We start from the raw sequence: 17,978 nt of genomic DNA, 5'->3' as shown, positions 1-17,978 counted from the left end.
TAATCTCCTGAAAAGACAGTCTACAATTGGTGCCTCCATCTCCTTTCCTCTCACCCAATTCTTAATTCTTTGCTATCCAGCTTCTGACCTCATCATTCAACTGCAACTATTTTTTTTTTTTTACAAATTAACCAATAACCTCTTATTTGCTAAATTGAATAACCTTTTTAATCAACAAATGAACACTTACCAGATACTTCAAACTAGGTGTCCTGTAGAAAACTTAAACTCAATGTTTAAATGAATAAATCTAAAATGAACTCATTACTTTTCCCTTAGAACTTTCCTCTTTTCCCCTTTTCTGTTATTACTGCTAAGAACAATATTAATCTCATGATCAGCTAGGTTCACACCTTGGTATCATTCTCACGATCAGATCCCCCCCCTTCCCATATCCAATATATTTCCCAAAACTGTCAATTCTACTTTGCAGTATCTTTCATATATGCCCAACTGTTTCCTGTGACACTTAATCTTTCAATATATTACAGTATCCTGGTCATTGGTCTCCCTGTCTTAAATCTTTCCCTTCTTCAGTCCATCTTGCATTCCCTAAAGTATAAGTTACCTCATTGCTCAATAAATTCCAATTACTCCCTGTTATCTCCAGGATTAAATATAAAATCCTTTGTTTGGTTTTTAAAGTTTTCCACAAACTATCTCCTTCCTACATTTCTTACACTTTACTCCCCTCCATGGATTCTGCAATCCAGTGACTCTGGCCTTCCTCCTACAAGACACCCCATCTCCCAATTCCAGGTATTTTTACCTGGAGAAATGGAAGAAATTTTCTCCCTCCTTATTGCTATTTCATGGCTTCCCTGGTTTCCTTCAATTGTCAATTGAAATCCCACCTTCTGCAAGAAGCCTTTCCCACGGTTTCAATGAAAAACTGAGAAGATTTGTATAAATTATTGCATAGTGAAGTGACAGAATCAGGAGAACAATTTATACAACAATATTATAAAGACAAACAAGACTTGGAAACTTTCATCAATAAAATAACAAACCACAATTCCAGAGACTTGTGATGAAACATGCTTCTCACTTCCTCATAGAGAGCTGGTAGACTCTGAATGAAGATTATATTTTTCTGGACATGGCCAACACAGGAATTTGTTTTCTTTAACTGTACATGTCTTAACAGAGGTTTTGTTTTTCCTGATTTCTCAATTTCCCAAAAGGGAGATGGGAAGGAGAGAAGGTAATTTTTTTTTTTATTTTAAGAAAATTTAATTAAAAAAAAGTTTTTCCTAGTCTCACTTAAAGTTGGTGTCTTCTTTCTGACAATTTGTCTTGTATACATAATTCTTATACATTCTTTATATATTGTATCCCCCATTAGATTGTGAGCATCTTGGAGTGAAGGAGCTACTGTTTCAGGTTTTTTTTTTGTTGTTGTTGTTGGTTTTTTTTGTTTGTTTGTTTTTTAACCTCAGTGCTTAGCACAGTGCCTAGCACATAGTGGATGCTTAATAAATACTTATTGGCTTGAATTAGATTTTTGAAGCACTCCCTTTTTTCCCTTTTCTAGAAGTTACTTAGAAACTATAAATTAATCAATCAATCCACAAGAATTTATTAAGTATCTATTATGTCACAGGTACTTCTATTTAGGGATATTAAGATAAAAATTAAAGTCTCTGCACTTAGATTCTATTCACATAGAGATGGCATATACTCATATAATCTTGTACAAGACACAAAAAATCCAAGATAATATGATATTGGGTCAGGGAAAGCAATAATAGCTCAGAGGATCTTTTGAATTGAGATTTGAAGGAAACTAGGTTTTAAGAGACAGATAAAAGGAGGATGTAAATGCCAAGCATGAGGAAAAAACTACAAAGTTATGGACAAATAACACAAAGGAAATTCATTATGTTCTTCATATCAGAGTATTTTTCACTCAACTCAAAGCTAAGACTTTTTAAAAAAAATAACCTGCTTCATAATAGTCTCTTAACAACTCCAACACCCAGGACCATACCGTTCCCTCTACTCACATACACATACAAACAAAATAGGATCAGATTAGGATGTTTTCTTCTTGGCTAGTACACAAACCAGTCAATCCTCCTGGAATTTCTCATCCTGTCTCTGAGAAATATTTCTCCATTATCCCTGCCATCATTCTCCTCTTAATCCTTACCATTCCCCCACAACCTTCAGATGTATTACCTGTTCTTAGAGGTACAGATTCTGGTCATTTGTTTTTCTCGTAGCACTGAAGAGACGAACATGAAGGAGACCTCGGATAAGAGTGTTGCCCAGACAGCTATGGAAAATCAGGTTTGACAGGCATATCAGCTTTGCTTCCAGGGAAGCTAAGGCAGAGCTCTTCTGATAGAACTCTAAAACATTGTACAGGATGTCTTGTCATTCCACGGACCATGGAAATTTGTTTGGGGACTGCTAACTAAGGACAATCATATGAAGGGAAAAGTGAAGATGGCATGCTAGTACTGGTACCACTGAGACCTAACAAATTTCAGTTTGAAGCTGTCTTCCAGATGTTAATGATAATGGAATAAATTCTGAGATGCTTCTGAGGTCAAAATAAAAAATGTTTGAACCAGTTAAAATAATTCAGGCAGTTAGGAGTTAAGTAATATTGAATAAACATTGGTGTTTTCCTACTGAGTCTAGAAGAGAAGATTTATATCAAGTTCTTACTTCAAATTAAGACCAAGAATCATCAGAGAAAAAATTAAACTGATGGACCAAGAAATTAACCAAACAATTCTCTATAATCCCAAATCTTTGGACTAACCAATAATTCACTTTATTCAACTACTCTGGGCCTGAAGCCAGAATTTTGAATCAGAAAAGCAAGATAAGAAAGGTGAAATGAGTAAATCAGAGGAAATCAGTGCATCAGCCAAAAGCAGGGAAGCATGAGAACTAGAGGAACAGATGGTAAAGCTTAGAGTCAGCATACCTTGGGCTACTCAGGGTATCATCCCAGCCAAGGAATTATTTCTAAGGTTAAATAGAATGGAGTGTTGAGGAAAAATAAAACAGAGATAACACATAATTAAGGGACTAAAATCAATTTGAAGGAAAAAGTCAAGATTCTCCACTAGTTTGGAGAAACTAGAAAAGACTTAATTTAAATGGTGGAAAGCAAGTTGTACTGTCCTAAGTGAGGGAGAGCAGTGGAGGGTTTCTCTGATTATAGCTGCATAATAAAGTCATATGCAAGTCAATTCAATTCAACAAACATTTGTTGAACAATTATTGGGAGCCAGGGATTATGCTAAGCATTAGAAATACAAAAATAGAAACAAAATAATCCCTGGCCTCAAATGGCATACGGCATACATTACACTTGGGAGAAACATGTACACAGATATAGATAGATAGACAGATAGGTATCTAGAGACATTGAAATATGAATTCTACCATTAGTATATTGGAGATCTTTTAATAGTAATTCCAAGTAGGGATAACAAGCCAAAGCAAGAAAAATGATTATTAGTGAGTCAGTCTCTATAATCCACTTTTGAGGTCATGAACTGTGAATGTGTGTGAATGTGTGTGTGTGTGTATGAAAATAAGTAAGTGTATGTGCACACATTGTATATATATATATATATATATATATATATATATATATATATATGTATACATTTCACTTGGGAAAAACGTGTATACACACACACACACATATATGTATATATTATATATTGGATCACAGAGACTGACTCAATGATGGTCAATTTCCCTCTTTGGAGGCTTCCACTTGGAATTACTACTAAAAGATCTCCAATATACTAATAGTAGAATTCATATTTCAAAGTCTCTAGAAGTGAATAGCAAGTTTCCCAGATCTTGTACAAGCATGTAATGTAGCAAATGCAAATTGGGTTTGGGACAACCTTTATTTTATCTCACAAAAAATTATAATAGTGGATATGTCTTGCCTTTTTTTTTTTCCAGTGTGGTGGGTAAAAAATGACTGAGGAAACAAAAGTTTGAGTTTCTGAGCATTGTGATTTATTAGTGATACATGACAATGCTCAACAAACCCGAATTTTCAGCTTAGGTCTGGAGTCCAAATACAGGGGAAGAAAGATTTCTATATAATAAAGCAATTAGATAAGCCCAAATAATTAAAAGGAAACAATACAACATTAAGTAATCTGATTTCTAACTGGAGGAAAGATTAGGGACTTTCTAAATTGGGAGTGAGAGAGCAAACAGGTATAATAATATTGCCTTTTGATCTGAGCTGTAGCAAAGGACTGTGTAGGCAGCCACAAATTCCTCAGCTTTCAACCCTCTCTCTCTGGCTTTCTTCCTTCATCTCCAACACATTCTCTCTCTTAACCACTATGGAACAGGCCATCTTCTTGACCAAGGACTTCCAGTGGCATTGCTGATGTTATCTCCAGAGCTAGAGTGACCAGCATCAAGATAGTCCAGCTAATATTGCAGATGCAGCATAGAAGTAAACAAGTTACTGCAGATAAGCAGTACAAAGACATAATAGATGTATGCTTCAAGTTCCAAATGAACAAGGGCTGCTTTCCTTCTTGTGAGGTAATAGCAAATATCATCAGATATTTCCCTACTCAGGCTCTTAGCTTTGCCTTTAAGGATAATTATAAACAGGTGTTTTGGGGAGGAGTAGACTAGCACGCACAATTTTGGAGGTATTTTGCTGGCAATCTCGCTTCTAGTGGTACAGCTGGAGCCACTTCTCTCTGCTGTCTACCCCTTGGATTTTGTGAAAACCCTCTTGGCAGCTGATATTGGGAAATCTGGCACTGGGAAAAAATTCAAAGGCCTGGAAGACTGTCTTATGAAAATCGCCAAGTTTGATGGAATTTGTGGCTTGTATCAAGGTTTTAATGTCTCAGTGTAGGGTATCATCTATAGAGCATCTTTGAAATTTATGATACAATAAAAGGTATGATCCCAGATGCAAAGAACACTGATATTGTGATAAGTTGGATGATTGCACAAACAGTGACTGTTGGGGCAGGTGTGGTCTATCCCTTTGATATAGTAAGATGGCAAATGATGATGCACTCTGGGTGCAAAGGAGCTGATACTATGTACTCTGGGACGATTTGGAAGAAAATTGCTAAATATGAGTGTGGCAAAGTTTTCTTTAAGGGTGCCTGGTCCAATGTTCTAAGAGCATGGAGTAGAGCTTTTGTGCTTGCCCTGTATGATGAACTGAAGAAAGTAATCTAAGCACATTTTAACTAAAAATGGAGCCAGTGAATATAGATCATGCAGAATATTTAATCATATTTAGCATTTTGGACCACTGATCTTCAAGGAAGAAAGAGAAGAAAAATGGAAGGAAGGAAGGAAGGAAGGAAGGAAGGAAGGAAGGAAGGAAGGAAGGAAGAGAGAAGAAAAAGAGATGCCTCACTCTCCCCACATGTGTGTATACAGTTAAAGGAACGGGGAAACAATAACTAATTAATCCATATGGGGTATTTTCAGATAAGACATATGGATTGCTTGAGATGCATAAATGTTCTTAGAAAACTCCTTGCATCAATCTTTGGGTCGACTGATTTCTGGTCATCATAATCTAGGTCCTTAATAAAGGATTTCTGAGCAATAGGTAGAGGTGGTCCAGCTTCCCAACCATGTAGAGGTAGGTTCAAACAATACAATAAGGTTTTCTTCCAATTCCCACAATTGAATAAAGTTTTCTTATAAGACAGAAAGGCCAAAACCTATAAATCAATAGAAAGGGAACTGAGCTACTCCAGAAGTGAATCGCAATATGAATTCAATGTGATTCAATCATTTCCTAAAATTATCCACTTGCTATTCTAATCCTCTCAGTTTTCTCAATGGAAACTCAGAATAGATTCTTAACTACTGATCTGAAAGACTGAGAAAGAGGTTTCTTAGAACAACATGGTTATTGAGGCATGTGTGACATATAACAAGGGCCTATTAGGCCATAAAAATTATTGCCATTCTCCATTTCTGGAGCCTTTTATTTAAAATTTATTTTTTTTGTTATCTTTTGATTTTGTCACCTTCATTTTCAAATTAAACTTTCCTCCCCACTCAGAGCATTATTCCCTGTTTTTTAAAAATATATTTCCTTTATTTTTTATCACCAAAATTACCCCAAGTAACTTTTTCCCTTTCTCTCTAAAAAGGCTATTCCATGTAATAAATAATTTTCAAAAAAAGGGAAAAATCAGCATAGTTGATCAGTTCAATGAAAAAAGTATGAAAATATATGCAATTTCCTATCACTTATGAACTTCCACCTTTACAAAGGGGTGCTATAGAGGTATCTTCTCATAGCTTTTCTTTTGAGGTATGCTTTTTTTTTAGAAAAAATAATTCTGAAGTGTTGATTTTTAATATTTTATGTAGTTCTTTCCATTTACATTGTTTTAGTCATTATGTACATTGCTTATTTGATTCTGTTTATATCATTCTGTATCACTTCCTGAAGATTTTTCTAAACTTTTTCTGTATTTGTCATATTTGTCATTTCTTAGAGCACAATAATATTCCATTACATTCATGTACCACAATTTGTTTAGTGCTTCTCCAGTTGATGGGACTCTATATAATTTTAATTCTTTACTACCACAAAAAATAAATATTTTGGTGTATATGGAGATTTTCTTCTTAGCAATATTCTTCTTGGGGTATAAGCCTAGTAGAGGAAACTCTTGGTCAAAGACATTTTAGTAATTTTATTTGTATAATTACAAATTATTTTCCAAAATGGTTATACTGATCCACAACTTTACTAATAATGTGCTGGTGTGCTTCTCTTCCCACAATCCCTCCAATATTGACTATTCTCAATTTTTGTCATCTGCAGGGTACTGCATAAAAGATTTGCATTTATCTTAGGACCACTCCTCATTTAAAAAGAAAAAGAGAGAAAAAATGCAATTCAGCAAAACTAACCAATACATTAACCAAGTCTAACAGCATATGAAATATGAAATAGTGCCACCATCTTTGCAAAAATGAAAGGGAGATCTATTTTCTTTTTTTAATTAAATTAATTTTTTTATTATAGCTTTTTATTTTGTCTGTACAAAACCTTTTTAATTTAATATAATCAAAATGTTATATTTTGTGATCAATAATGATCTCTAGGTCTTCTTTGGTCACAAATTGAGATCCATTTTTCTTATTGCTTTTTTTTTAGAGCCTAGCTTGGTAATTATAATTACACAATACTCATTTTCAGGGTTTCCTGGAAAGCAGCTGGGGTACTTTTTATTTGTATTGTTCTCGTCACTGTATTTTTCAGGTTCTTTTTATTTCACTCTGAATCGGTTCATATGTCTTCCCTGTAATTTTCATATTTGCCATTTGTTATTGTAATATTCCATTACATTCAGGCAGCACGTTACATTTTAACCATTCCCCAATTCGTACAATTCTGTATCCAATTCTTTGTGAAGTTACTCTTTCAGTGGAGATTTAAAGACATTACTCCAGCATTAAGATGGTGGACAGGGGAATGTAAAGAAAAGAGGAGGGAGAGGTTACAAAAAAATTATTATTACAGCAAAAGCAGGAATAGTCAAATCTGGCACTGCTAGTTGCTTATTACACTGAACAATCTGGAATTAAGAAAGCACGTTAAGAGGCATAAGAAGCAAAAACAAGTTGGAAAGGGACACTTTTCTAAATAAGGGGCCACACCTCTTGGTTAAAGAAAAGCTAGAGCTTGAAAGAATATAGAGACAGTAAATGGGGAGGAGCATAAGACAGGAAATGGCACTACTGGGTAAGTACCTCTGATTAAACACCTCATTTAAGATGAGTGACTGATGAGAAACCAACCCAGCAAAGTCAGTGCCACACCCAAGCCTGTTGAGGTTCTTAGGCTTTCATTGAACAATCATTAATTTCTCTACCCTATCCCTACTAGCCAAAATAGCTATTGGCTACCTTCCAGAGGAGGAAAATATTACTTAATATACTTCATCTTCAACCGCAGCAGCATCCCTTTAATTTATGTAGTGCTTTAGAGTTTATATGAGTTTATATGCCTAAAGATGAGAAGCTCATATACTAGAGGAGGGGAAATTCTCTGGACTCTATTATGCTGAAAACTGTGCTTAAGCCCCATTTAATGACAATATCACCCAGTAGTAAGAATCAATTAGTTCAAAGTATTATGGAAAGCGAAGTCTGTACAAAGATGCATGCTTTATCAGGTTGTTTGTTAGTTTTTTTTTTTTTTTTTTTTTTTTTTTTTTTACAGCAAATCTTATAGGTAGGCAGGGAAGTAGTATTATCCCTATTTATTTTTTTAAATAGCTTTTTATTTACAAGTTATATGCATGGGTAATTTTACAGCATTGACAATTGCCAAACCTTTCCTTCCAATTTTTCCCCTCCTTCCCCCCACCCCCTCCCCTAGATGGCAGGATGACCAGGAGATGTTAAATGTATTAAAGTATAAATTAAATACAAAATAAGTATACATGACCAAACCGTTATTTTGCTGTACAAAAAGAATCTATCCCTATTTATAACATATAGATATATATATGACCCTGTCCTCATACTACTTGATGCGGGGCAGAATGGACATCTATAGTCTTTTCTCCTCCCAACCCTTCTCCAAAGGTGAGTTTTATTCCTTATAAAAGGGGAAGTAGGAGACTGGGACTAGAGGCTACCACTCTGCTTTCCTCAAGAGAAGAGATACCAGACTAGAAGTGTATCTATCAGCTCTCTTAAATATTGTATGTCTAGGGGATCTGATCAGCTTCAAGCTAACTTAAAACTTAACTTGAAAAGGCCACTCACTGTTTCTGGGATCATCTCCAATCCTCCTGACCTATTTCTTGCTACTGGACTTGTATGACTCTGGAGGAGAAAATGAAGCTGATGATTTTGTACAGCCTTGCCTCACTTAAATCCAATTCAATTAAAGAGATGAAGACTCAAGATGGAGTCTTTGAAAATACCCACGCTTAGTAAGTGAAGAACTAGCAAGGGAGCAGGAATAATCAGATAGATAGGAAGAGGACCAGAAAAGAACACTATCAGGAACACTCAGAGAAGAAGTCTTCAGGAGAAGAGTCTGATCTTGCAATCCTACTGCTGTTATCATTGTTCAATCATGTTCAACTCTTCCTGACCTCATTTGGGGATTTCTTGGTAAAGATACTGGAATGATTTGCCATTTCCTCCTCCAGCTCATTTTACAGATAAGGAACTGAGACAAACATGGATAAGAGACTTGCCCAGAGTCATACAGCTTGTAAATGTCTGACAATGGATTTGAACTTAGGAAGATATCTTTTTTACTTCAAACCTTGCACTTTATCCACTGCAACACCTCATTCCCCCAAGAAAAGAATGTTAGGTTTGTCAATTAAGTATTAATCATTAGTAACTTCGGATGATGCAGTTTTAACTGAATGAATGAATAGGCTTTAGAAGAAATTGAGAGAAGATAAAGTAGAGGAATGGAGTATATCCATATATATGTATGTATTTTTTTTTCTTGAGAAGTTTTGCCAAGAAAAATTTTAAATCCTTGAGGATGGACTGTCTTTGACTTTTTATGTATCCCCAACACTTAGCATAATGCCTGGAACAGAATAGGTGCTTAAAAATGAATAAATGAAAAGAGAGAGGATGATGGGTAGCATACATAGTTGAATCAAGTGAGTATTAGTTTTTTGCTTTGTTGGATTTTGGGGTGTTTTTTTAGGTTAAGAAGATATGGCCATGCTTCTAGGCAAAAAGAAAGAAGACAGCAGATAGAAAAAGATTGAAGAAAAGAAAAAAAATAGAGATGATAGTGAGAATAATCTGGAGAAGATGGGAGGGCATGGGATCAAAAATACACCTAGAGAAGTTGGCCTTGGAAAGAAGTGTTGAGGGGTTTTCTTGGGAGGCAGCCTTAGTCTCAGTTGCAATAAATAATTATTCCAAAATCGCAGCCAGCTGCTAAAAATGCAAACGTTTATTTCTCCTTCCAAAATTGGCCCGGTTAGTTGAGGCCTATCTCTCTGCCTGAGCCCTTGCAGCTTTGTCCTTGGCTCCTGACTCTGCTTTCTTCAGCCTCCAGCTCAACTCTGTCTCATGGCTTCTCAATCTCCAACTGAGGCGAGTAGTCTTTTCTTCCAGAGTGTTCTGTCTCAGAGCCCTGTTGATGTTCCGGAGAAATTCTCTTTCACTCCAAGAGCTTCCTCCATATGTATCATCTCCCAAAGGTTAACTCTTCCTTCTCGAGGCAGGGATTATGGGTTATCTCCCAGAGTGCTCTCTTGTAATGGGCTGAGGTTTGAATTGATGCACTGAGGTCCCAAGTATGTGAGGCTAAATAGCAATTGGGCTATACTCTATTAATATACATGATTGGATAAAGAATGGTCCCTGCCCACTCTCCGTGCAAGTCCTGATGTGTTGTAGAGGAAATGACGATTTTGGTGGGTGGAGGCAGAGAGAGACAGGAAGAGAAGCTGGGAGAGATTGGGCCTGGGTTCCATACTCCTAGCTGCTGGTCGTGTGGCTGCGGGTCTAGCTAGCTTCTTGACTCAGCTGCACACATTGCTATCGCCGATTATCTTCCACCTCTGATCCTTCTTCACTGAGAATAAAGATAGACGATTTTCCCCTAACCTGAATTCCTGACTCCTGCTGATTTTAAAATACATGATCTTCACACTCTCTGGTCCTAAGAATTTCAAGGGAGGTGTGAATTCAGACTAAGCCAGCCCTGAATTCTCGTGTGAACTCCATTGAGTACTTAGATACTTGAGCTCTCTAAAGGTGTGAACATAAGCATTGTTCAATCAGTTCCACTTAATATCTTGTTTCAAGTTCTGGCCCAAAATAACGCTAAGATTAAATTAACTCCAATGTCTTTAACACTTTGTAAAGAAATGTCTTAACACTTTAGTAAAGATTCCAACAAAGAAGGGCTACCTCTTCATGTAAGAGAGATGTAAGGGATGAGATAGTATGGGAAAACATCTAAGTGATGAGAGGAGATGGAGTTTCCAACCAATAGCCTCCAACCTAATTTTTTTCAGTGAAGTATGAGGCAAGATCCTCAGTTGAGAAAGTTTAAGGGACACTATTGTGAAACTCTGGGATTAAGAAAAGTAAAAAAAAAGTAGACGTCATGAAAAGACTGTGAAACAGGTTCTGTAATGAGATATAAATTTTTTTTTAATTATAATAACTTTTTATTGACAGAACCCATGCCAGGATAATTTTTTAACAACATTATCCCTTGCACTCACTTCTGTTCCGATTTTTCCCCTCTCTCTCTCCACCCCCTCCCCTAGATGGCAAGCAGTCCTATATATGTTGAATATGTCGCAGTATATCCTAGATACAATATATGTGTGCAGAACCAAACAATTCAATGAGATATAAAATTAAGGATTTTTAAAAGGAGTGACTTGTAATAGAGGTAGGGCCCAGTTGAAATTAGATAACAAATTTGAAGTTGACCCAATTAGAATAGTTTCATTTTATTCCAGCTCTGCTTAACAGCATGTGAAAAAAAGATGTAGGTAGTAGGAATATTTTAAGGCTAGGGTTTTGCAAGGTATATTTAGCATGAGAATATTGTATAGCATAACAGCAAGATTATGTGATGATCAACTATGATAGACTTAGCTCTTCTCAGCAATGTGGTGATCCAAGATGATCCCAATAGACTTGGGTTGGAAAATGCCATGCACATTCAGAGGGAAAACTATGGAGACTGAATGCGGATTGAAACATGATTTTCGCCTTTTTGGCTATTTACTTTTTCTTTCTCCTGTTTTTTCCCTTTTGTTCTAAAAGGGTGGGTGACTCCCACCCCATTCCAAAGACCTTCGCTCTCTAAACCAGTTAACCCCTCTTATCTCAGAGCAGGTTCCCACATAAAGGTGTTGAAAAAAAAAAAGCTGAAAAAACGAAGGGAAATCTGAGTAACATTCTGGTTATGGAAATTTATCAGCTCTGTGATGTTATACAAGTTATTTTATCTCTGTTTTGAGAAAGAACTCTGGGAGATGACTAAAAACCATTACATTGAATTCCCAATCCCTATATTTATGCCCACCTGCATTTTTGATTTCCTTCCACAAGCTAATTGTACAATATTTCAAAGTCTGATTCTTTTTGTACAGCAAAATAACGTTTTGGTCATGTGTACTTATTGTGTATCTAATTTATATTTTAATGTATTTAACATCTACTGGTCATCCTGCCATCTAGGGGAGGGGGTAGGGGGATAAGAGGTAAAAAATTGGAACAAGAGGTTTGGCAATTGTTAATGCTGTAAAGTTACCCATGCATATAACCTGTAAATAAAAGGCTATTAAATAAAAAAAAATCTTATCTCTGTTTTGCTTCCATCTTCTAATCTGTAAAGAAGAAAATAATAATGGTATCTACTTCCTAGGGTTGTTGTAGGAAGTGATATGATGATTGTGACATCCACAATGTAGTATCTGATATATAGTAGACACAATATAAATGTTGACTATTGTGATTATTTTTTAATTGAATGTAATTATTCCATACTTGATACCTCTAAAGTGGATTTTAGATGTAATTATATTTATTTAATATTTTAAACACACAGCATTGTGCATGTTATTGTATTTTTAAAATCTGTTATATTGTGAAATTTGAGAAACCATTCTATCAGAAATGTTGTTAGACAAACAACTTTAAAAAATTTGGATGTTATTAATTATGAATTGAACTTTTAAAAGAATGTGATTAAAAAGAAATCTGAAAATAAATATTTAATAAATATATTTTATTTTTTAAAAGATAATTTTTTATAATTTTATAGTCATTTAAATTTTATAATAATATATATTATATTATTATGTAATTTATTATATATAGCATATATTAAATATATAAATTATATTATATAATTATAATTTAGAGTGAATTTTCATTTGAAAATTCTTGGCTATCAGTTATAAAAATTATGAAAATGTATAAGTAATACAGTAATATGTCATCAATCGAGTATTTGCTACCTGTCTGAAATCCCAGAATGTAGTTAGTTTTAATTTATAAGTATAAATGAAATGTAATTGTGGGGGAACATGAAAAGTTAACAATATTGAAGCCCCAAGTTGTGGTTAGTGAAATTTTTCTATCTGAGGTTAAAAACTCTTGGGACTATAATTTACCATTGTTTTGAGTTTTGATTACAGGAATGGTTGTCTGAATTATTATGAAGCTGATAGTAGAAAATGGCTACAGTCTGAGAACTACAGGTGGATGTTTGTCCCTGGGAAAAAATTGAAGAGATGACCTTGGCATGGCCTAAGATAAGATTGGCTTGACTCAGTTTCCCACAGTCCTATTTCCTGTCTGTACAGGAAATTTCCCCACCTGGTTAATTCTGAGCCTTGCTTTTGATACCCTATGACTATATGACTATGACTGTCAGATACAACTCATACCTGGAATGGAAATGAATGCTGTCCCTAATCTGCTTATGCACTCCTGAGATCCTGAGAACATTATTTCTGTTTCAGCTCTGTCTTCAATCAGAACTATGTTGCCAGCTCTTCACTCCCTAATGCAGGTGATATTTTCTGTTTCCAATTGTAGGCACACACAGCCCCCACATATGCTGCCTTAAGATCTTGACAACTTGACAAATATAAAACTTAAAGAAATATTGTCTTACTGTCTGTCTGTGAATGTAATTCTTAAATGTGATAACCTTTGCCTCCTGTCTGGGAAAGGAATCCTATTATTATAATGAATGTTTCAAAGAACCCCTTTGTAGAATTTTCCTATAAAAATGTGTCTCTGAAACTGCTTGATACTGACTCCTCCATCCCCCACCCCATTCCCCTCACCCACCCCCTCTCCCCATCCTGATGGGGTTCAATCCTGGCCAGTGATTAATAAAACACTTAAACTTTCATTATTTTAGCTGTGCTGTATTTTCTCTCTTGGCACTTTAGAATCAAACAGAGCTAAGTGAAAGTATTTTACATTGGGTCAGTCTGTGTTCTTGAAGAGAACATTATAACTATTTTCCTCCTTTTCCTTTCCTAGCAAATTTCTATAATTGGGGCAGGTGAGTAGTAGAAGTTTTATAATTACAATATTAATATATTGATACTTGAATGTCTCAAAGTTACCATAATAGGATACAAGTATGAAAATTCTTACAATTTTCATCTGGTATGTGATCAAATAATAGGGATAACATCCCCCTATAAGGAGAATTAGACAAAATATTAAGACAAAGATATAATGTAAATTTTGAAAAAGTCATAGCATTAGATTGTTTTCTCTAAGAGCCATATACATATATATATATATATATATATATATATATATATATATATACACATATATACACACACACACATGTACATCTAAATGTATCTATTATGGAAATTCAGGCTTTGAGTATGTTTTAATTCTCAAAATTGTTTTAGTTCTCAAAATAGAATTAAGGATATAAAACTGTGTTGGGGTTTTCTGTCCCACGTTGGGTGCCAAAATGTTGATGTTTTTTAGGTCCCTGTTCGGGCGCCAAAATGTTGGGGGGTTTTCCTCGGAGGGCAGCCTTAGTCTCAGTTGCAATAAATAATTACTTCTAAAATCGCAGCCAGCTGCTAAAAATTGCAAGTGTTTATTTCTCCTTACAAATTCAGCCTGGTTAGTTGAGGCCTATCTCTCTGCCTGGCCCCAAGAGATCTTGAAGCTTTGTCCTTGGCTTCTGCCTCTGCTTTCTTCAGCCTCCAGCCAGCTCCTACTAGTGGCTTCTCAATCTCCAGTCTGTGGAGAGTAGTCTTTTCTTCCAGAGTGTTCTGTCTCAGAGCCCTGTTGATGTTTCGGAGAAATTCTTCCTAGCTCCAAGAGCTTTCTTCATTTATGTGATCTCCCAAAGGTTAACTCTGCCTTCTGGAGGGAGAGGGATTCTGGGTTATCTCCCAGAGTACTCTCTGGTCCTGAGAGAGGTGTGAATTCAGACTAAGCCAGCCCTGAATTCTCGTGTGAACTCCATTGATTACTTAGATACTTGAGCTCTCTAAAGGTGTGAACACAAGCATTGTTCAATCAGTTCCACCTAATACCTTGTTTCAAGTTCTTAACACTTTGTAAAAGATTCCAACAAAACTGTACTAATAACTGTAAAGTAAGTGATTTTCCTTTTTAAAATATATGATAATTTTTAAACATAGGAAACTTCATGTTACAAATGAGACCCTCAAGAACTTTTTGCTGGAGACAATGGGGTTAAGTGACTTGCCCAAGGTCACACAGCTAGTTTCTTTTTCTGAAACTAGATATGAACTTAGGTCTTCTTAATTCCAGGACTGGTGCTTTATCCACCACACCACGTAGCTGTTCCTCCCTTATAAATTTTTTAAGCTTCTTAAATGAGGTACAGGATTTATGTGGTACAACAGGTGATACATAAAAACTGAAATTCTTTTAAGATTAGAAAACTAAATATAAGAGATGGTATTATGTTGTATTACATGTTGTTAGTGGCAGATTTTTATCAGAATTGTCTAGAAACCTTCACATGTGATTTGGAACCAAAGAAGCTGCGAACCCTAGAACTGCTACTATGAGAATGAGGCCTACTCCAGAGTGTCCAATTTATCCAGGGATTAGAGAAGAGACATCAAAATCTACTGATTAAATGGATGATGGGAGTGGGTTACTAGCATACAAACAGACTTGATTTTAGTTAATATTGATGATCCATATTGTATTTCTTTAGCCTTTTGTTTCATAGTGTTTAAGTTTTCATGGTTACTTTGGTAACATCTAAATCACCTCAAAAATTAGTTCATTGTAATCTGTTGATTACTAAATTGGTCTGTAATCTGTCTAGAAAATTTTAATTATGAATATATGAAAAACCTCATGGATTTGACTTATAGATAAGTGATTCATGGGGTGAGTGGGCTACTTATTCCCCTATGAATGAAAAAGGAGGATTGAGAAGACAGTAAGTTATTAATTGTGGGAACTGATTGAATCACACTGATGCCATCTTGCAAATCAATTCTGAAGTGAGTTCAATTCCCTTTCTATTCAATTATTAACCTATTCAAATTTCTGTCTTAGGAGACAGAATTTATTTAATCATGGGAATTGGGAGAAAAATCTTATTGTATTGTTTAAACCTAGTTTTGTATGTCTGGGAAGTGGGATTATCTCTACCTGCTGCTTAGAGACCCTTAACTAAAGAAATACATTATGCTGACCAGAAAGCCAGTAAGATCCAAGGATTGATGCAAGGAGTTTTCTTACAATTATACATCTCAAGTAATGTCTTATCTGAAAATTGGACCCATACTAATCAATGATTGTTTCCATGTTCCTTTGATTTTTCAGACATGGAGGGAGAGACAGGAAGGGAGTAGTATTATTGTAAACATTACTTTTCCAGCACTAACTGGAAATAGTATGTAATAGTCATTTGTTTGCCAGATCCAATAAAACTTGGACCAGAGGTAACATAAAATTTCAGGACTAGAAGAAACCTCAGATGTTACCTAGACAAGTGATCATAATACTCTATATGTTTATACACATAAATATTGCTTTTATTCTCAAAGATGACCAAAATTACATCACTACATTGGAATCAAGGAACAGTGTGTCCACCTGTGGCTGATCAGACCAATACAAGCTAAAAACACTGTAAAACTAAAAACACAGGTTAGGTTCAAATAGTCCATATGAACATTTGGACTGGAGATGTTTCTATCACATATGTGATAGATGCAGTTTTCTTGAAACAAGAGCTATTTTCTTTCAGCAAGGAACCCTGTCTACCATGATAATGAGAGCAGGGTTTGGTAAAGTAGACAATTTCTAAAATAGTATTTTATTTTTCCAAATACATGCAAAAAGTATTCAACATTTGCTTTTACAAAATCTTATGTTCCAAATTGTTTTCCCTCTCTCCTCTCTTCCCTCTCTCCTAGGAAGCAAGCAAGCTGATATAGATTAAACATGTATAACTCTTCTAAACATATTTCCATATTTGTCATGATGAGCAAGAAAAATCAGATCAAAAGAGAAAAGAAATGACAAAGAACAAAAAGTAAATAAATTCACATCCAGATTCCATAGTTCTCTTTCTGGATACAGATGATTCTCTCCATCCCAAGTCTATTGGGATTGGCCTGAATCACATCATTGTTGAAAAGAGTCAAGTCCATCACAGTTGCTCATCACATAATCTTGTTACTATATACAATGTTCTCTTCATTCTTCTCTCTTCACTCACATCAGTTCATGTAAGTCATTCCAGGCTTTTCTGAAATCGGCCTGCTTATCATTTCTTATGGAACAGTAATATTCCATTCCATTCCAAGTTATTCCAAATAACTTATTCAGCCATTCCCTAACTGATAGCTATCCACTCAATTTCCAGTACCTTGTCACTACAAAAAGGGCAAGCAGGAATTTTTTTTTACATTTTAATTTTGTCTTTTCAAAAAATTTTGATAATAGCCTTTTATTTTAAAAATACATTCAAAGATATTTTCAACGTTCATCCTTGCAAAACCTTGTGTTCTAAATTTTTCTCCCTTTCTCCCCACTCCTCTCCCAATTTATCCAATATAGTTTAAACATGTGCAGTTCTTCTAAACATATTTCCACATTTATCATGCACATTTTAGGGCATCTTTTCTATCTCGTTCCTCATACTAGGAGGTAAGCAGTGTGGTCCTAAAAAGGCTGCTCAGAGACCCATAGAGCTGTTTCCAGTGAGAAGACAACCTTATGGACTGGGATGCCTATGTGCAGGTTTATGATTACAACTTCCAGTGTACCTGCACCTGCTGCTTTGGTGAGACCTGTTTCCACAATACTTTGAAATAGGTAAAAGTAGGGCAGCTAGGTGGCACAGTGGATAGAGCACAAGTCCTAAAGTCAGGAGGACCGGAGTTCAAATCTGGCCTCACTTAACACTTCCTGGCTGTGTGATTCTGGGCAAGTCACTTAACCCCAATTGCCTCAGGAAAAAAAAA

General features: G+C 35.4%; 1 pseudogene; it reads left to right on the top strand.

The window, feature by feature from the left end:
• Positions 1 to 2,241: 2,241 nt before the first annotated feature.
• Positions 2,242 to 5,937, top strand: LOC100913951 (annotated as a pseudogene).
• Positions 5,938 to 17,978: the final 12,041 nt, after the last annotated feature.

The sequence above is a fragment of the Sarcophilus harrisii genome, chromosome 4, assembly GCF_902635505.1.
Source record: "Sarcophilus harrisii chromosome 4, mSarHar1.11, whole genome shotgun sequence".
NCBI lineage: Eukaryota > Metazoa > Chordata > Mammalia > Dasyuromorphia > Dasyuridae > Sarcophilus > Sarcophilus harrisii.
Note: the sequence above shows the minus strand (reverse complement) of the source record. Positions and strands in the feature narration are given on the sequence as shown.